The sequence below is a fragment of the Excalfactoria chinensis genome, chromosome 4 (assembly GCF_039878825.1).
Source record: "Excalfactoria chinensis isolate bCotChi1 chromosome 4, bCotChi1.hap2, whole genome shotgun sequence".
Taxonomy (NCBI): Eukaryota; Metazoa; Chordata; class Aves; order Galliformes; family Phasianidae; genus Excalfactoria; species Excalfactoria chinensis.
This window is the reverse complement of record NC_092828.1, coordinates 79494329-79513637: the sequence shown is the minus strand read 5'-3', so window position 1 is coordinate 79513637 and position 19309 is coordinate 79494329. Positions and strand designations below refer to the sequence as shown.

At 38.2% G+C, this 19309-nt stretch overlaps 1 protein-coding gene across 3 annotated transcripts in view; it reads right to left on the bottom strand.

The window, feature by feature from the left end:
* The window catches only part of PCDH11X (protocadherin 11 X-linked), a 670304-nt gene that overhangs the window by 425226 nt on the left and 225769 nt on the right, over window positions 1-19309 (bottom strand). The window lies entirely within an intron of this gene.

Here is a 19309-nt window from a genome sequence, read left to right as displayed (position 1 = left end):
ATTTATTCCTGGAAAATATGTGTGCATATTGTGAGATGGAATATTCTTTATACTGAGCCAGTCTATTATATGGGAAGGATTAAAAAAAAAAAAAAAAAAAAAAAAAAAGTAAAATGAGACAGAGAAGTACATCATTCAACCAAAATTGAACAAAATAGATGGCTAAATTGCTGACAAGCAATTTTGATTGAACATCTTTGCATCAAGATATGCGCTTCATTTTCTCCAACAAAGTGCTTCCATTTCACCTCAGAAGCAAAGTAAAAACGACTGAATAATAAGTGGCTAACTTCAGATCACAGATATTACAAGTACAAATAAGAATTGATATTAGATACTAACATACGTGAAGGTACAGGTAAATAATAGAACACTTGGATTAGAAAACTTGAACTTGAATTTGGAAGCTGAAGGCTCAAGAAAAGGAGTGTGAAAACATGAACACTGTGTGAATTTCACTATGACCTGAGAAGAAATACTAAAGCACAACAGTAGACACATCGTAGTCTTATATTCAATGGTGGTGTTCACAAACTTCCTAAATTTTAGAGGAAGTTACAATTATATCAGACTTATTCAACCTACCCCACAAATTCCATCCACGTCCGAAACATTTAAGAGTTTTGTAGCGGGAGTAGAAAAGGAAGCCACAAAAGAAAGACCCTCTCAAAACACTGGCAAAGAGGTACAGCTCTGTTCCCAAGTACCAGTCTGTTATTTAGAGCAAAAATACAATGCAGAAGGAAATAAATTAATAAATAAATAAAAATCCCTTTCCTTTGCTTATTCTGAAATTGAGTTTTCCTTCTTTTTCTATCTGCTCATATAGCACTGCAGCATTATTACAGTCTATATTACACAATTATTTCAGTGTTAGGAGAAGCTGCACATCTGTTTCTAATCAGAACTTCACACCATTCCAACAATTGAGGTAGTCTGCATTTATACCGTCACTTTTCTTTTTTTCCCCTTATTCTTATAAGAAAGGAGCGTGAGCATTTGTTGCTGGCCAGAGTAGCTGCGGACATGAATAGCAGTTTAACAGCCTCCCTCTGCATACAAAAAGCATATCCCTTGGTTCCAGACGAAATTCTAATCAGAGTTCCCTCACAACACAGATATTGTACGTGTGCTACGCTAGTCATTTCTGTTATTATAAACGACCTTTCAGGAATTGGAAAAATTGCAGCTTGTCAGTTGAGACTTGTAATCGTTATCCACTCAGCCAAAGGATTTAACAATTCTGCTTGTAAAGGGAGAAAAAATAAGATTCCCTTCTCACTCATCTCAGAAAGCCACAAGTGGTCTAAATTAACAATTATGTTAGACATTGAGGGAGATTTCTAATAACATTGTATTAGGATGGAAGTTAGTATATTCTGATGGGAATCTAGTAACCACAATCAACTTTAGCCTGACCAGAATATATACAACAGTTTGATCACAAAAGAACCAGCCATGATTTCTCTCTCCCCCCTGAACTGCTGTCCTACAAAAGCCTAATGAATCTCTCTGCCTGGGCTACATTTGCATTGCTTGTGCATTTAAGGCAGTGAATTTGACCATGCTGTGGGTTCAATGGGCACATGAAATACCACAAAAAGTTACATACCATAAAGCAAGTAGAAAGCACATGATAAATTTACAATAGAAAGAAAATCTGTGTAACCAAACAGCATTTCTCCTGCCTCGTGCTGTTACTGCAGTCGAATGGGAAGTTACTTTAATATTAATCCCTTATGATTACTGTAAATTGTTCCTTAAAATGTAGCAAGTGAGAAAGATGGTTTAAACTTCCAGATCTTTAGATATTTACACATGTAATCAGTGTAACATACCCGTTATTGTTTTCACATGAAAAGGGAACTTATGGTGAGAATCTAATGTGTAAGTTACACTTCTAACACTTTCAAAATATTTAACAGGCTTTCTAGATGACAATCTATATTAAAAATAAATGTTCAGAAAGAACTCACTGTACAAGAAGATAATTATGCAACAAGCTGTGAAAAAAATACATAAGAAACATGTATCTCAGTTCACTAGATTATTTCTGTATTTTCAAAACTTACAATTCTCCACAGAGAGCCTCAGCCATTACAGCTGAACGGAGCAGCCTTTTTTCCCTGCTCTCTCCTGTGTTACTCCTGCTACAACCACAGCACTGCTGTCAGAGCAAGTTGAAATCACACTGCCCACTTACTCATAAAATCAGAGCTACCTCTCCTTCACATGAAGCACTTCATACTCTAGCAAGCATTACAAAAAGTATGAAGTGCTCCACAAAGAATGGCCGTGCAATAAAAGTATAATTGAAATGGCTCTGCTGCTGCCTCATTTCATCACTCACGCTGGCCTCTGCTTGTTAAATTTTAAGATCTCTTGGGAAACTAGTGCATAATATAACTACACTCCAGAGTGTCAAAACAACCAGAGCAATGATTTATCTTATGCATTACATCAAGGGACTATTTTAAAGTAAAGATTTTACCAGTAAAACAAACTCTTAAACTTTCACATTTCTTGTAATTTAAAGACGGTGGCCTAAAAATTTCTGAGGAACTCAAGGAACCTGTAGCCTTCCTAATGCTGTCTTGGCCTTCTGAGAACTTCTGAGCAGCAAATGTCTCCATATTCTTTTTGACTGTCCAAACTCACTGTATGCGGGCCAACTAATATAGCATTTTTGAAAGAAAGTTACTATGAGAAGAAGTACTCATGTTAACAAAAAATTATCAGATGAAAGCAATTCAAATAACTACAAAATCCAACAAAGTGATCTAAAATAAAGATTTTCTAAGTAATCTTGTAAATTATCCTAGATTCCATTCAGCACACAGGGCTTGCAAATATGACATAAAATAGGCTGCTACCACTCTCTTAGGTGACTCAAGTAGCACTTGAAAAATTCCTTCTAGCTTCACACCCTAGTGCAGGGGATAAGGTCATCAGAGAATATTCCTTGATACTTGTTTCTAAGGAAAGCTAATACATGCATAGCAGCAGAGCAGTTTCTTCATTTGGCATCTATTTCACTGAAGTCTTCCACAATCATATGATGTAATCTATAGGAAATAGCACATAAGTATTTACCTAGGTTTAATTAGCAGTTATGCATTCAGTTCCTTCCACTCTGTAGAAAAGCACTATTTACCTAGGTTTAATTAGCAGTTATGCATTCAGTTCCTTCCACTCTGTAGAAAAGCACTGATTGCTATGTAATAATGCCTAGAAGTCAGTAATAGGCCATATAACACACAATATTACTTCTTCCTTTCTGTTCTAATACCTTACTGCAACTATGGAAGATTTATAAGTTCCAGTATGCTCTTCTTCTCAGGCAATTTCTTCTTTGTCTTAGGAAAGAGTAGCTAACTTCTTGTAAGATAGTCAGCTACCCCTACAGAAGAATATTTAGAAGAATGCAAATGTAATGATGTAATATAATGATTTTAAGCAAGTAATCTTTCTCTACCTACTGTCCCTTACAACAGCTGACTGAAATATCAGAAAAGGCTAACAAGTGATGAAAGGCTGCTTCCCTTCAGGATTCTAGACCTGACATTTCTTTCAGTGCAATCTGACACGAGTGCATGTCAGAAGTGATGTATACATCACATGTTGTATCTCTGAGAAAAAGAGTAATAGGACACAAATTACATGGGAGATTAAGTTAACTTTTTGAAAAAAAATTACCAGTTCTAGTAGCAGATGAGGCTGGTTTATTCTTTTTTGTTCTTGGTTTTACTGTATCTTCCTTGTAGATCTACGAAACTAAACAAGTTAGGACTTCCTCACTCAGTATTCCTCCATTCACTCTTGCACAAACTGGCACAACAAAGAAGTGAATTTCCTAGTCATTAGTAAGAGGAAAGGACAGCAGGATGCCATCATTAAATCTGACTACTAGCTCCCCTTCATTGTCCCACAGTTTTGGTAACTGGTGCTCAGTCCTCAGAAAGTGACTAAACCACAAAATACCGAACTCAGATTAGTGCATTAGCAAGTGAAATCCTGTGACTGTCTCCACAGTGTTAGCACATTCTATCTGCTCCCCCTAATTTCTACATAAATTTGTACTATCTAAATCTTGCCATCTGAAGTATATTAGAGAAGTAGAAATCAATGGAAGCTTTGCTATTTTAAGAAAGCAATTCTAACTAGTCTGAAACATTGTCTCCTTAAGACGTCAGTTTGCATTTTCATGCAATTCTGTGGTGAATTCTTTGGCTGTAGAAGAAAAGCGAATTATATGTGTGGGTTTTCTGTGTAATGTTCTCTACTGAAAGTAATGAATACAGTTTTTTGACCTTCACTTTGCATAACCAGCATTGCTCATTATTTGACTAAAAGGAAAAAAAAAAAAAAAAAAAGAGAGAGATCCTTGTTGCAGAATCTAAACTTTTTCTGAACTCTGCAGTTGTCAGGTAGATAGACTGTAATGATCAAGATCTCAAGGTCAAAAATATAAAGAGCCAAGTAAAACAGCAATTTCATGCTGTGAAACAGTCTCTGAGAATACTGGCCCCTGACATATAATGCCATGAAAGAAAACAATGAACTTTCATTTTTGATTTAAAGACTGTAAGTTTACTCAAAGGTGCTTTGCTATCCCCCAAAGTTTTAGACCAGTATAACCTGCCTTTACCACTTGTCAACATTTAATAGCCTACACCCCAATGATTGATTTTGTTCAGTTGTGGGTTTTTTTTCCTCCTCAACTCAGGTATTTAGCTTTTAGCTGCAGCCAGTTGTCAATGCATCTATCATACCTAAACAATCTTATTCAGAAGCATTTATTTTTAAAAGCTATATTTGCTTGGTTTTCTGCCATATAGGTTGGGTTTTTGCTCCCTCCTAAGGAACACAAGTTTACCTTGCTTCTGCTTGCAATGACCTATCCTGTTTCATGACTCCTCCTCATTCTGTGTACTTCCCTATATCACCACTCCTGCTCCCAGTGCCTTGTAAGGGAGCTTGGTTTGTATGGAGAATGATCACCACACAAGGAGCAGTATGAGTTTCAGCAGTCAATAAAAAATACTTAAAATATTCCTATGCTCGCTTCATTTGAAAATATGATGTCTCCTCCAGCGAGACGCTACTTAAGTGGAATGGGAGTTTTACTGTATAAAAAGAAGACTGTTATATTTCCCAGCAACTTAAATTACACCCTCTGATAATTCCGATTTGAGTGCAATCAAAATATTATTCTAAATGTACTGTATCACTGCTGTTCCAAGGTTTCTAAAGAAAAGCTATATGACATAAAGAAGCTTACTAAGGGCAACTTCTACTATAGCTAAAATATATCCTTTAAGCCCTAAAGTCTGCAGTTGTGAGGAGTGAGGTAATTCACTAAAACATACAGCACAGTCTCTTAAATTGATATCAATGTCAAAAGGCTTCACAAACCTATGGGACTATGTAAAAGAAAACAGTAATTCTGGGGTCTGCTCTAATCTTCAGCTTGTAGCTAAGTCTCTAAGTGTGGAAATACAAAAGTTGGAGAGTAAGTGTGCCCTGGAAGTAGGCAGAAAAAAAAAGAGGGAAATCTAACAGCAATTCTGCTTCACGAAAACAGGCTTAGGCGGTGTTTTTAAGGTGCTTCTTAAAGTGAAGTCCCACCTCCTCTTTACAAATATAATTATGAACTGCCTTTCAACTTACTATTGTCTGGTAGTCTGGCAAAGAAAGGAGCAATAAGCAATTACTTGAGAAGCATGAGTAAAATAACTCCTGTTTGCAGAAACCAAACTCTGTTAGTCTGAGCACTATTTTGCAAGATGTCTGCATAACCAGCAGGGCAAGGAGGTGATTCTCTCCCTCTGCTCTTCTCTAGTGAGACCCCACCCAGAGCAGTGCATTCAGCTCTGAGGCCCCAGCAGAGGAAGGAAGAGGAGTGGGTCCAGGGGAGGCCATTATGATGCTCAGAGGGCTGCAGCATCTCTCCCATGCAGACAGGCTGGGAGAACTGGGGGTTGTTCAGCCTGGAGAAAGAAAGGCTCTGTGGTGACCTTCTGAGATTTAAAGGGGACCTGCAGGAAAGCTGGAGAGGGACTCTGGAAGGGAGTGTAGTGACCAGACATGGGATGACACCTTTAAACTAGAAGGGGAGATTTATATTGGCCACTAGGGAGAAATTCTTTACTCAGGGTGTGGTGATGCCCTGGCATAAACTACCCAGAGAAGCTGTGGATATCTAATCCTGTTGAAGGACAGGATGGGACTTTGAGCCAGCTGACCTAGTGGGATGTTTCCCTGCCCTCACCAGGGAGGTTAGAACAAGTAAATAAACTAATATTCTACAGATATATGAAGAGCAACAAGTTCATATGCAGAGAAAAACTTCAATAATTACCCATCCCCAAGCTCTTTCTCTTTTTCCTAGGTAGTTCCAGAATGATTTATTTCATATAAATATTAGTATATATATATATATATATATTGCAACTGAGGGCCAAAAATCTCTTTTTTCTTATTCAACAAAGATGCTATAAAAAAAGTCCATCAAAAAATTGCCTAAGCAGAGTGCAGTTGTCAAGCACGATTGGCTTACTTGACAATGGTTAGCAAGAATTATTCATTCCTTCTACGAGGAAAACAGTATTTTTCCATTAAGTGAACTCTTGTATAATACAGCAGCATATCTCTGCTTCTTTGAGTATGTGCAGTGCTTGCTATCCATGTTTCCAACTGAGTTGTTTACTTTCTCTCAAATCCTCAACTTGGCAAAGCTTGTGAACAGACTGTGAATCTGACAAGCAGAGTTTCACATTTATGAAAGAAAGAAGCAATTCTGAAGGAAGTACATCTGAAAGAAGCAAGATAAAATAGTGATGGCACGCTTATTTTTATTTTATCAAGTTGTTGTGAAACTGCCAAGCCTAGAAGCCGACTGTTACAGCAATGCTCTGAAAAATAAATAAATAAAGCAACCTGGCCCCTCTTGTTTCTCCTCTTTAGAAGAAGTTAGGATGTTTCTTGAGTTGCAATACAGTAAATCCCGAAATGGGGAGAATGGAATAGATTACAAAGCATCATTACTGTTACTTACACAAAGATGACATATGAAACAGTTAAAGAAAAAAAGAGATCCAAATTCAGAAGGACCAAGAGCTTTGTTCTCATTGAGACCAGACTGCTCTGCCCCATCACTTCATATGCAAGCTGCTGAAGACAAAAGTAAAATCAGCGAATACAAATAATAAGTACCTACTTTGAATAACAGAACTTGTATGGATATTGACAGGTGATCAACTGCATTCAGAAATGAAATTTAGAAGGAGGATATCACAACTCACACATGCAGAAATGAGCAAGGTAAAGCAAAGGAAAAACATGACTGAATATGAGGAAGAACTTTATCATTCATGTTTGAACAGATGTACACTGTAGAATAAAACTACAGAAATCTGGAGGGTAAATTCTGAGGAAAAAGAACCAAAGAAATTTTAAGTGCAGAACATTATTAGATAAACTATCCAGTACTAAAAATGTCCCCATATTGCAGATAATTATGAAAATGTTAGTACTTCAGTTTTAAGAAGATACAGCCCTGAACAATAAAATAATCTTGCCCATCATAATAACTAATAGTGGGCACCTCAAGAAATAGTTTCACCAAGTCATGGCACCATGGCAAATAAAGTACAATTTCTCCTTTGTTTTGGGGCTTACACCATACATACTGCTATTATACAGTGAAATTTATCACATTACCATTTACTCTGTCACTAGTGAAAATTTATGGATTTAACAGTAGAATATGCATCTTTTCAGGGATGATGGATTCTACTACAAGCACTGATGACTGTCATACTGTTTGAAACATTAATTCCTTTCTGTGTCTCATCTACTTTTAAAATGTATGAGAATTAGAAAAAACAGTGTAATACACAACAAATGTATTTACTATCCTTACATGGTATTTGGGAAAGCATAGAGGCATGTCAAAATAAATTCAAAACAGAAAAGTGTTGTGGCCATCATTTTCCAAACTATGGTGTTGGCCTACAGCACCAGAATCTACTAGCTGGAATGTGGCATGCTTTTCTATTGTCATTTTCTTTAATCTAGCTTCATAAATAAGCAAATCAACTAGAATTAGCTAGTATAACTGCTATACATAATAGTATGGAAGGTTGTGTGAGCCTTGCAAATAAGAGTTCACACATGAAAAGAATGATATACACTGAAAAGCTACCTCCAGTCGTCAAAGCAGAGTTCATGGCTCCTAGATGGAATACAACAGATGGCCAGGAGAATTTAGTTACCTTATAATGGTGCGAAAAACATGTTGTTCAGATGCAAGTTATATTTAATAGGAAATATGTCTTTTCAAAGCAAATTTTATTAGTACATTCAAAGTAAAATTTGCATTTCTATTATCAATGTTATCCATGTACACCCAAAGTACTTCCCCGATTACCGTCTTCTTTATGGAGCTTTCGCTTTTTATGCTATTTTTTTTTACCTTGTAAATAACTACAGAGTTTGAACTGCTAAGAAAAAAATTGAAGATTCTACTTACCTAAAACCACATGAAAAGCTATAACTTATATTAGAATGCAATTCATTCAATTCATTAGGAAATAAAAAAGTCCGCAATGATAGTTTCTGGAATTCATTTTTTGCATGCATCTCCTGGTTGGTCACTAAACAAAAATATTTTAGTTTCTAAGAGAAGACAAACACTTGTACAAAAAGTTGTGATGCTGGAAGACAGAGGTGGGCTCAGACAGATGGACAGAAATGACTTGGATTCATTTTCCAGCTGCCACCAGTGCAATCTCCCTTTTCAGATGAAAGTCTTTCTGAGTATGTATTACAGCTAGTCATTTTGATGACCTGCATGAAAACTGGTAGTTGCTGCTGAGGTGCCATGGGCTAACATGACACAGTTGAAAGAGAGATGCGAGAAGGTCTTATTTCTTAAATTCGGAGAGGTTATGCAACCTCTGTGCACATTGCACAGGCACTTGGCAGTAGATCAGGGGCACCTGTAAGGCAACCATGTGGTCAGGCTGGACTCTGCACTCCCAGCACAGCATCAGAATCTGCAGCCCAAAGCGATCAGAACAGACATAATCTCCATAATGATGGTTTTTCATTTTATTTGTTTTTTCAATCCTCTCCCTACACTGCAGTCCACTGCAGATCACGACAACCAAGAAAAACTTAACATGAGCTTTTAAGAAGTTGTCCAAGCTCTGCAGCACAGGATAATGTGCAGAAGCAGGCAAAATTCACCTACTGTTTGCCTTCTGCAAGCTCACAAGGCCCAGCGTAAGGAACAGAGGCCCAGCCTGAGGATCCGGGTGACAATGGCTGCCCATAAGACTGGGCTGGGCAATGAGCTCAGCACAGGCACAGTGCATGCCTGCTTCAAGTGGGCTCCTGTCTCCGCACCAGAATTAATGCACAAGCTATACTAATTTATACAATATACAATTAAGCTACTCTAAGTGCTGAATACAATGTGATAATCTTCCCTTATATAACTCATTATTTATTGGATTCCTTCTCAAAGGCAGATGGAGAGAGCAATAGTATTAATCTCATTTGGGCTTTCAATGGATATGTAATATCCATTACTGGATAGCCACTGGCGAACCAAGTTGGAGTGTATCTGCTTTATACACAATAATTTGCAGCCAAAAAATTAATCAGTCCATAAAACATCCTTCAAGAAAAACAACTGATTTTGTAGCCGAGAAAATGACTGCAAGGGGAAGTGACCTGGCAACAGCAATCAGGAGTGGCACAGACTACACAAGGGATGTACAACAATAATAATATAAGTTAACGAACTAAAGAAATACCTTATTTCATCACAAAATTCAGTTTAAAGCCAATTTCCAGCACTAAAGGTGCACAAACTACAGTTTGATCTATGTACAGAGAGGGCCCTCACTTAGCTTGTGAATAATTGTCAATATATGCATTTTAACTGAATGTTTGTAATGGGTTTTGTTCTTCTTCCATTATGATTAATAGAAAAATGTTTAGCATTACAAAATCAGGACTAGTGTGTACCACATCAGAGGGTGGTGATGCACTGGAACAGGTTGCCCAAGGAGGTTGTGGATGCTCCATCCCTGAAGGCATTCCAGACCAGGCTGGATGTGGCTCTGGGCAGCCTGGTCTGGTGGTTGGTGACGCTGCACATAGCAGGGGGTTGAAACTAAATGAGCACTGTGGTCCTTTTCAACCCAGGCCATTCTACGATTCTATGACATGACACATCGAGTACCTACTTCCTCTATCAATGTGAAAAGATTTTATGGCAGTCTGTGTTTGCTGTCCTGGAAAATAAAACTTACATAGCTAATGCATCAGGAGGGAAGGCTTAGAAGGGAAGGTTTCTTATTAAACCTAGTAAAAAGAATAAATCATAATACAATAAATAAAGCCACCACCAAGAAAACATGGGTAAGTTTCCCAAAAGTACAGAGAGAGAAAAACCTCAGGAAGTTGACAGTTAAAAGCCCAACAAGTCTAAAGTCATTCCCTCATGCACTCAGTCATGAAAAGGTCCTCTCTGAAGCTGATGCCAATTTTAAGGCTTAAAACACAACACAAGAATGCTGTTATTATGTTCATGCTTTCTTAAAGCTTTTCAGCCGACTCCCTCCATTCTGAGATGCACCAGGATACCCATCAGCAGCAGCAGTCAGAGGGATGCCTCTTGGTACCACTGACTGCTCTGTGAGGGACATTGAACTGGACACCAGAAAAACAGACACCTCTGTGAATATGCCCAGTCTATGTTTTCTAAGATTTATGCATGCTGAACACAGCTCAGAGCATGTAAGTTACAGTCCAATGCAACTTAATGATTCCCTTAATGCTTTCGCCTGCATAATGGGGCCGTCTCTGCTTTCTTGCCGAAAAGTAGAAATGCCAGAAGAAAATCTTGTGGGGAGGAAAGCTGTTCTGACAGTCCCAATAGATAACTAAGCACCTTGAAGATCTCATCTACATTTTCTGAAAGCTGCTCTGAGGTGATTTATCTAAGCACTGACAGGGCTTTCCAGCATCTTACAAGATGAAGGAGTAGCTGTCTACCCACCCTTTTTAAACACTGTCACTGGATATTTCACTATTGAGTGCCCCTTCTCATCCACCTCAGCATACAGCAAAGGAGGATAAATCAGCTGCCTGTTATAAGCAGTCTTCTCCCCTCCTATGGCTCCAGTGAGAGGCAGGTTGGCAGTATGCTTTCTGGGTTACCTGTTTTCATGCACAGTGGACTGCATTTGTGGGTAATGCTTTGCAGCTGAGCTCCCTTCCCTTGTTAACAACTCTTTCCCCATTTCCACTGCTGTTTAAGTCTGGAACAACAACACAGATATTTGACAAGCAAGAGGAAGGAAAAGATTTAGCAGTGTGAGACAAAGAAACTAGACAGAGAACATTGCTGATGCAGTGGGTTAAAAAGGAAAGGATGTTCTTCAGTTTCTGAATGAATTAGTTAAAAATAAATAAATAAATAAATAAAAATTAAATATTTAAAGGTAGTAAGGTCCTGAAACCTTCGTTATCCCTCAGTTTTCCACTCAGCAGTCTTGACATTTGGGAACTGAAAGTACATGGAACAATCTGACACGGACAAACATGCAAGTGTCTGTCCACAGAGATACAAACCATAAAGTGACAGGCTTTCCGCTTCTACAGATCTTAACATCTGAAAATACAACAAGGCAAGTAAAGAAACTGTCTATTGAGTTCTCATTTATCTTAATTAACTCATAAGAGAACAGCAGCTTAGATCAAGCCAAGAGTTTTTAACCACAGAATCATACACTGGTGTGAAAAACAGACAGGTGAACTTAAAAATGAAATGGGATTTTTTTTTCTGCCTTTATAATGGTGTCCCCTGTTGAAATCAATGTAAATCCAGTGCTCACAAGCCTCCGATATTTTGCAGGTTTTTTCTCATTTTCTCTGAGAGACTTTCCAGCTACATCAGCTACTAACTTCCATCATTCAGATGCCATGGCAAAAAGTAGATCTTGAAAAATTTATGCATATACATATACTCATACTTAGATATATATAAATTGTGTAAGTATATACACAGAAAGCACATCAAATTAAATTTGATAAATAACTAGATTAATTAAAAAGAGAATTATTGTTGCCCGGGTTATCTAAGCCACACCGCTCCATGGCAGAAGAGTTTATTTAGATTTTGAATAGTTTTTCAAATAAATTAGATTTGCATTTGAATTCATCTCTAAATTAATCTTTACACAGAGCAAAACAAAATGCAATTGCAGTCTTCTCATCTTCTTAGTTTTTATTAATAATAGATATAAAAAATACAAAGCTCCACAATATTTACATCACCTATCATGCTTTGAGGCACCACTTTAAGGAACACTATTATTCTTTATTTATTGTCACAGAAAAATGTTTTCAACATTCAAGAAATCAAAACAAATTCAAAGTGAACTCTCTTCCAGGATACACTGTTCTCACTAGCTCTCAGAAATACATAAATCTTGAACAGTTTTCCTGATAAACTTTAGTGGCCCTTCAGCTATGGGGTAACCAATGTAATCAATGATTTCCTGGGTCTCTTGCAAAGAAATGATGTAGGAATCAGAAACCCATAGGAGTATTCTGATCATTTCTAATTCTAGAAACAACTGCATTTTTTACTTTTGAGAAGCACTTAAAAAATATATCAGCTTACTTACAATTGCAGTTGAATAGCCCTCGTGTCCTAATTCAACCACGTCACTATACTGATATAATGTTTTATATATGGCACATTGGTATTCTTCTATTCCATAGTAAACGCAGCAGTCAGGACGAATACACACATGACAAGGAATGGTTAATGCTCATTTCCAATTAATAAACTGCCTTTCAAAACCACAGCCTGATTTCTGTATGCATTGTCTCCACAGAATGTTGGGAATACTACACACAATACAGCCTAGAAATGCAGCTAAAATGAAACAGTATTGTCAGCTGCAAGAAGTCAGCATTGTACTTTTGGGTAGCCACGTATTGCATCAGCCTATGCCAGAAAGATTCCATGTTTATTAGGGTACCCTCTATAATTACTGGTAAAGTGAAAAAATTAGTGTGGTTTTCTCTCAAGTTTCATGATAAAATACTATTTCAACCCTACTGGTACTCAAGTCAGATCAAAACAACTGGCTACTATCAGTTAGCTTCTAGTTTGTGAAGCCTCCATTTTAAGAAACAAAAAAGAAGGTTTGCAGTGCTCAAAAACAGCTTTGTAGGCAATTCTAATTGCATTTAGAAGCCTAACACTTTCTGCACCGATCTTCCTCTCTCTCTTTTTTAATTACTAAGTCTTTTGTGTCAGAATCAAGGACCGTAATTGAAGTTCCATTCAAACAAAAAATGTAGTCGAGGCATATGTAAATTTATTAAGGCATCAAATAAAATAGGATTATTTTAAGCACACAGCTCCTAAATACCAAGTATAGCATGGCTAGGCTGTGTAGATATATTTAGGTGAATGATTTGTACCTAGGTTAAAAACACAGAGTCAGAAATAAGCTTTACTTTAATTCTGATTTTTTGCTGATTTCAAATCCTAAAAGCTGAAGCTGTGAGCCAGGCAAACAGCACACTGGGACATTCTGAAATAATTCTGTTCCCATGAACTGAGGGAGAAAACAGGCATAGAATTCTCATTGGTTGCTTCTCTTCAAATATTTAACCATGATAGTTAATATTTCTCCCTAACGTAAAATGCTCTATTGTTTATAAAATGTAGGAAAACTTTTGATTTAGTTCTGACAGTCTCTTCGAACAGGAGCACAGGACGTCATATTGCAAAAAAAATACTGCTCAGTAAAATGAGGATCTAAGTAACCAAAACCATACACCTCAGAAGTGCAGCAGTGCACCTGGTCAGATTGTGGTGGTTATAGGAAACTTCCATCCCAGGACTCCCTTCTACCCCAGCAGGAATGGTAGCATTGTGTATGACCAACTCTTTGTGAGACAAACTTTATATTACAGAGGGTGCTTTGGGAGACTTCGCTCCCAAAGTCCCTCTTTTGCATATTGAAAGGGAAAGCCTGGCTGCAAACGAGAGTACAAAGCTGGGCAAAGAACAAAAAAATAATACACATAGCCCTGCTGGTAGTTGCAGGGCATTTAGAGAGAACGAGAATTACGTGACTTGATTCACTTCACGAAAACTGATTAGTAAAACCCCCTGTGGATTTCTTAACTATACTGTGGAGGGATATAAGATTAGTGTAGCAATTCCCATCATCAAACGTATTTACTGTTAAAATATTGGATTAGTGATGTTGTTATCCACTGTTCCGAGATTATAAAGTGATTCTTTAAAATTGAGCAGAAAAATACTGCACTCTATCATTTGTAATTAGATTTCAGTCTGAGGGGTTTTTGCCTTCCCACAAAAAGTAATTGTTTCAAAAAAGAGAAAAAAAAAAAAAAAAAAAAAAAAAAAAAAGAAAGAATGCGCACTGCACACCATGAGTGATAAAGCAAAACTAGAAAGCCAGAGCTGCAAGTCATTTTCCCCTTTTGCTTTTGAGAGACAAATGTTTCCCTGAGCTTGTACCTTATTGCTCCTGCTGGTCACACTCACTGCTGCAGTAAGACACCAGGTGGTAATAAAGCCATGTTGGTACCGGATGGTGCTTATTTATGAGACACATGTGGATGTACGCTACCTGAGACTGACAGATCTTTAATCCCTGGATATTCATCCATCCCTGAGAACTCCTGGGGGAACTACAAACCTTCACGGATTGCATTTTCAGTGCTGTGGAAAAGGAAAAGCACGAGGAAAGAGGACGAAAGTGTTCATTAAGGTAATTACACTACATTTAGGCCAAGAAAATTAATGCAACTTCACCCTGGCTTTTTAGTAAGAGCAACTGGAGCTGTTAGAATTAGTGAAGAAAAACTCCAGCACTAGAAACACTGCCTTCTCATATTGTACTGTGAAACACCTCCAGGATTCACTTGCAGACATTACTTTACCTAGATGCAGAACAGACAGTCATGCAAGAATCTAACAACAATAAAAACAAAAGTTTAAATCGAAATATTCTGCTACTGAACAGTTTTAAGCCAGGTAATCATTGCTCTTTTTCTTTATTATGGTAAATCCCTGGTCTCTCTTTCTAGCTTTATCCAGTTAGTAATTTGTCATAATAAAACTGCTTCTGAATTTGAATCACCCCAATCACTATATTCTGTACCTTTACCACACAAAATTCAGATTTTAAATAGTACCTGCAAAGTTCAGAATCTTAAACCTCACGGATTGGTTTGATATTGAGCTGCCCTTTGTATAACTGACCATAATCATAGAGGCTATAAGCAGATATTCTCAAGTGCAGTAGCTCTAAACTACTGCTGTGCCTCCGGTGGCGCAGCGGTAGAATTCCCGTTTGCAACACCAGGGGGCCCGGGTTCGAATCCCCTCCTGTGGAGCAGGGGGTAGAAGTGCCGCTCTGCTACACAGAGGGCTCGAATCCCGGGAGTTGGACTCGATGACCTCTAAGGTCCCTTCCAACTCGCACAATACTATGATACCTATGATATGATAAACAGCCTCAGCAGTGTTTATCAGCTAAATGTTTAATCAGACAAAGTGGCAAAAATATAACCAGAGGAATACAAGGTATTCAACATTTAAATAAAGCTAGTAAACCAATGACAAGTCTATTTAGTCAACTCCTAGCACACATTATTTATCTGCAAAGAGTTTATCCCCCATTTATCAGAATGAGTCTCACACTTTCCAGGTACGGGCATCATTTTTCTTTCATTGAGTTCACAGAGAAAAATGCAGAAAAACACAAGTTAAATGGCATGGCCATGAAAAAGAACTTCCATTTCAGCAATGTCATACTGCTCTAGGAATTTATTTAAAAAAAAAAAAAAAAAAAAAACAAACCCAAAACATAAACAAACAAAAAACACCTACCCTAAAGAAGTCAGGCTGACAAAGCACCATAGTTCTTTATTTTTTTGTGTAATTGAGAAGTTCAGTTACAATTTTTTTCTACTAAGCTGCTACATCTGAGGTGAATCCTTGAGCAAATAAGGAAAATCAGAAAGATGACAGAGCACGAAACACGCAGACTTCCCTCCTTCCAAGCAGAAGGCACTGTGTTTGTTTCCGTCAGAATCTGTGTGAAATTGTCCAGCCACTAATATGGATCAGCTTCTCACCTACTGGTATTAGGGGACAGATGTGGTGCTTTCTGCTTCACTGACTGTTTGGCCCTGAACACCGAAGCTGTGCTCTCAGCTATTTTATTTTTTTCCCATTCAGTCTGTTGATAAAACGTATCCCACAGCAACTCTGAGCATGGAAAATGCAGTAAATAGCCCAAGAAAATGTAATGATTTTTTATTGTTATTATTAAATAGACAAAAGTAGCGAGTCTTTCCCTCGGGAGGGGGGGGGGGGGGGGGGGGGGGGGGAAATAAAATCAAACTTTCATGTAAATAATACTGTCTTGTAAATAGGAGTTGGTTTTACTCACAACTCATTCTGGTGGCTTTTAAATATATCCCTCCTCCTTTTAGAGCTGGGAACCATTTGCTTTATGAGTACCATTTGGAACATTTGCCTGTTGCTCATAAAATAGACAAAGCCTTTATTCATGCCATGAATTTTTACTCACTTTATACAAAATATCTAAGGAGGGATTTGCAGGGGCCAGAATTACATCCATGAAAGAATTAACAACTAATTTAATTTTGTGCAACAATAATGGCTCCAGCAGTTTTTGATTTGGTTGATTACATTTCTTCTCTCCATGAAACAAAAAGGCAGATGGGTGTTCGCTTCTTTTGCATACTTTTTTAAAAGGCAGGATTTTTGTTCCAAAAATGAACAGGAATGACAAAAGCAGTTTGCATGTTTTAATCCATGTACCTATTAAACAGGGCAGTGACAAACACAGTTTTCAGAAGTGATCACGTAATACAGTGAAAGAACATGGAAAAACAAAGTTGTTTTTTTAGCACTGCAACAGTTCAACAGAATTTTTCTTCACCAGCACAGGCAGCAGTTGCACAAGCCACCAGAGAACTGGCTGCAAAAAATCACCTCTCTCACCTACATTCATGCACCAGACCACACCAGACTGTGGATCATTGCATCACGCTGCTTCCAACCTCTTCTCAAAGCTCAGAATCTCAGCTTCTCCCTTGAGTGTCAACAAGCTAAAATTCAGCCCAAACATCAGGATCTTTGCCTCCCTGCAGCACTTTCTTCAAGCAAGGGAGCAGGAGGAGTCTGCTATCCTTCCATAACGATTCATTAGCTGTTCAGTAGTAACTGCTTTAACAAAACACTTTCCTCGATATTTTCGTGCCTGCACATAAGAAGTTACTGTCTATTAGTAACTATAGACCACTGCAAGCTCCTGCGGTCTTGTGCATAAACATTATTGATTGCAGACACAGATCAATGCACTCCTAATGATTGTGATTAGCAACTGTCTGCATAGAGGCACTTGCAGTTTTGGCCATGCAATACCTAGAAACAGGTCGAGTGCATGCTGCACATGTGCACAGTAGCTATTTCCATAGTATGGAAATAGTAGAAGAAGAGAGTAACAGCTGAGGGATTTCACTGCAGTACAAAGTTTCTATGACTGCAAATAACAGCCTTCTTTCTACATGTAGGGGAGCACAAATACCTCGTGAGGCTACAGTGAAGAACTTACCCTTAATGAACTACAAGCAATGTTTCAAAATTGGAATCAGCTGTATATAGCATCAAAATTAATTTTAAGGCAAACATACTAAAGCATGAAGAAAGTAAGCAATAGTAGAGATGCATGGATCTTTTTATTTCCAAATCTTTACACTGTTTGTCACACATTTTTGGAGTAAACAAGCCTCTAAAACAAAACTAAGCTCTAGGATCACATATCTTTACAAAATATGGAAGAAATGGACCTGAGGCTGATGGTCAACTCTTGGCTAAACTGCCATGAGCCACCAGTGAGCCAAAGTAGCCAAGAAGCCCAAGGGCATCCTGGCTTGTAGCACAAACAGTGCTGCCAGCAGGAGCAGGAGGTGATCTTTCTCCTGTACTCCTGTATTGTGTTCAGTTTTAGGCCCCTCACTACAAGAACATCAAAGCCCTGGAGTGTATCCAGAGAAGGGTAATGAGGCTGGCGAGGGATCTTACAAGGAGCAGCTGAGGGAAGTGGGATTGTTCAGCCTGGAGAATAGAAGGGGAGATAAGGGGAGATCTTATTACTCCCTACAACTGCCTGAAGGGAGGTTGTGGCAGTAGGCCTCTTCAGCATAACTAGCGGAAGGATGAGAGTGAATTGCCTCAGGTTGTGCCAGGGGAAGTTCAGGTTGGATATTAAGAAAAAATTTATTCTCCTGAAGAGTGGTGAAGTACTGGAATGAGCTGCCCAGGGAGACCATTGCTGGAGGTGTTCAAGAAACATTCAAATGTTGTACTAAGGGGCATTCTTTACTGGGGAAATATTGGTGGTAGGCGGACTGTTAGACTAGATGATCTTAGAGGTCTTTTCTAACCTTGGTGATTCTACCATTCTTTAGTTTTTAAAACTAAACAGGAGAATTTTTGTTTAGGTAGATTTTTACAGCCTGAAAATATAAGGCAGAGCCTGCTCTAGACTACAGTAATGTTGTAATTATAGAGTAAAGCTTACTACCTCTTCCTGGTTCTTTCAGTCTCTGCCAGGAAATTCTCAACTTTGACATCACACATATAGATTCACTGCTACCTTTAGCAACAAGTGAGCACTGCAGAGTCAAGGAAGATTCTTATGTCAGGAAGAAGCACTGTACCAAACAAATTACAAATCTGCTGCTGAAGGAAAAAATGCCCCCACATCCATAAAAAGCAGGAGCTCTCTTCCCCTGGCAATTTACAGAAGCAGTCCGGTTTTCCAAGTGGGACCTCCCAGTTCTCCACTTCACCTCTACCCCTGCTCCATCTCCTTCTCTTGCCTTGTGCTCAGAACAGCAGTATCTAGTTTCACCTACACAATGAACTGTCTTCTTCCTTTGTTCCCAACACTCAGAAGCTACATATTACAAAATGCAGTACAGTGAACTGATACACAGGGAATAAAGAGCAAAAATGTATCTCCACTTGTGCATGTCAGAAATTTACAGCGATTTGCTAAAGAAAACACAGAAATGCAAGACCAAAAATTCCAAACCCCTTTGTGTAAAGAAACATGAGTGCTGCACATTAATCTCTCCATTTCTTAATCTTTTTTGCGTAATTAAGTATTGCTCCTTTTTCAGATAAATCCTATTACAC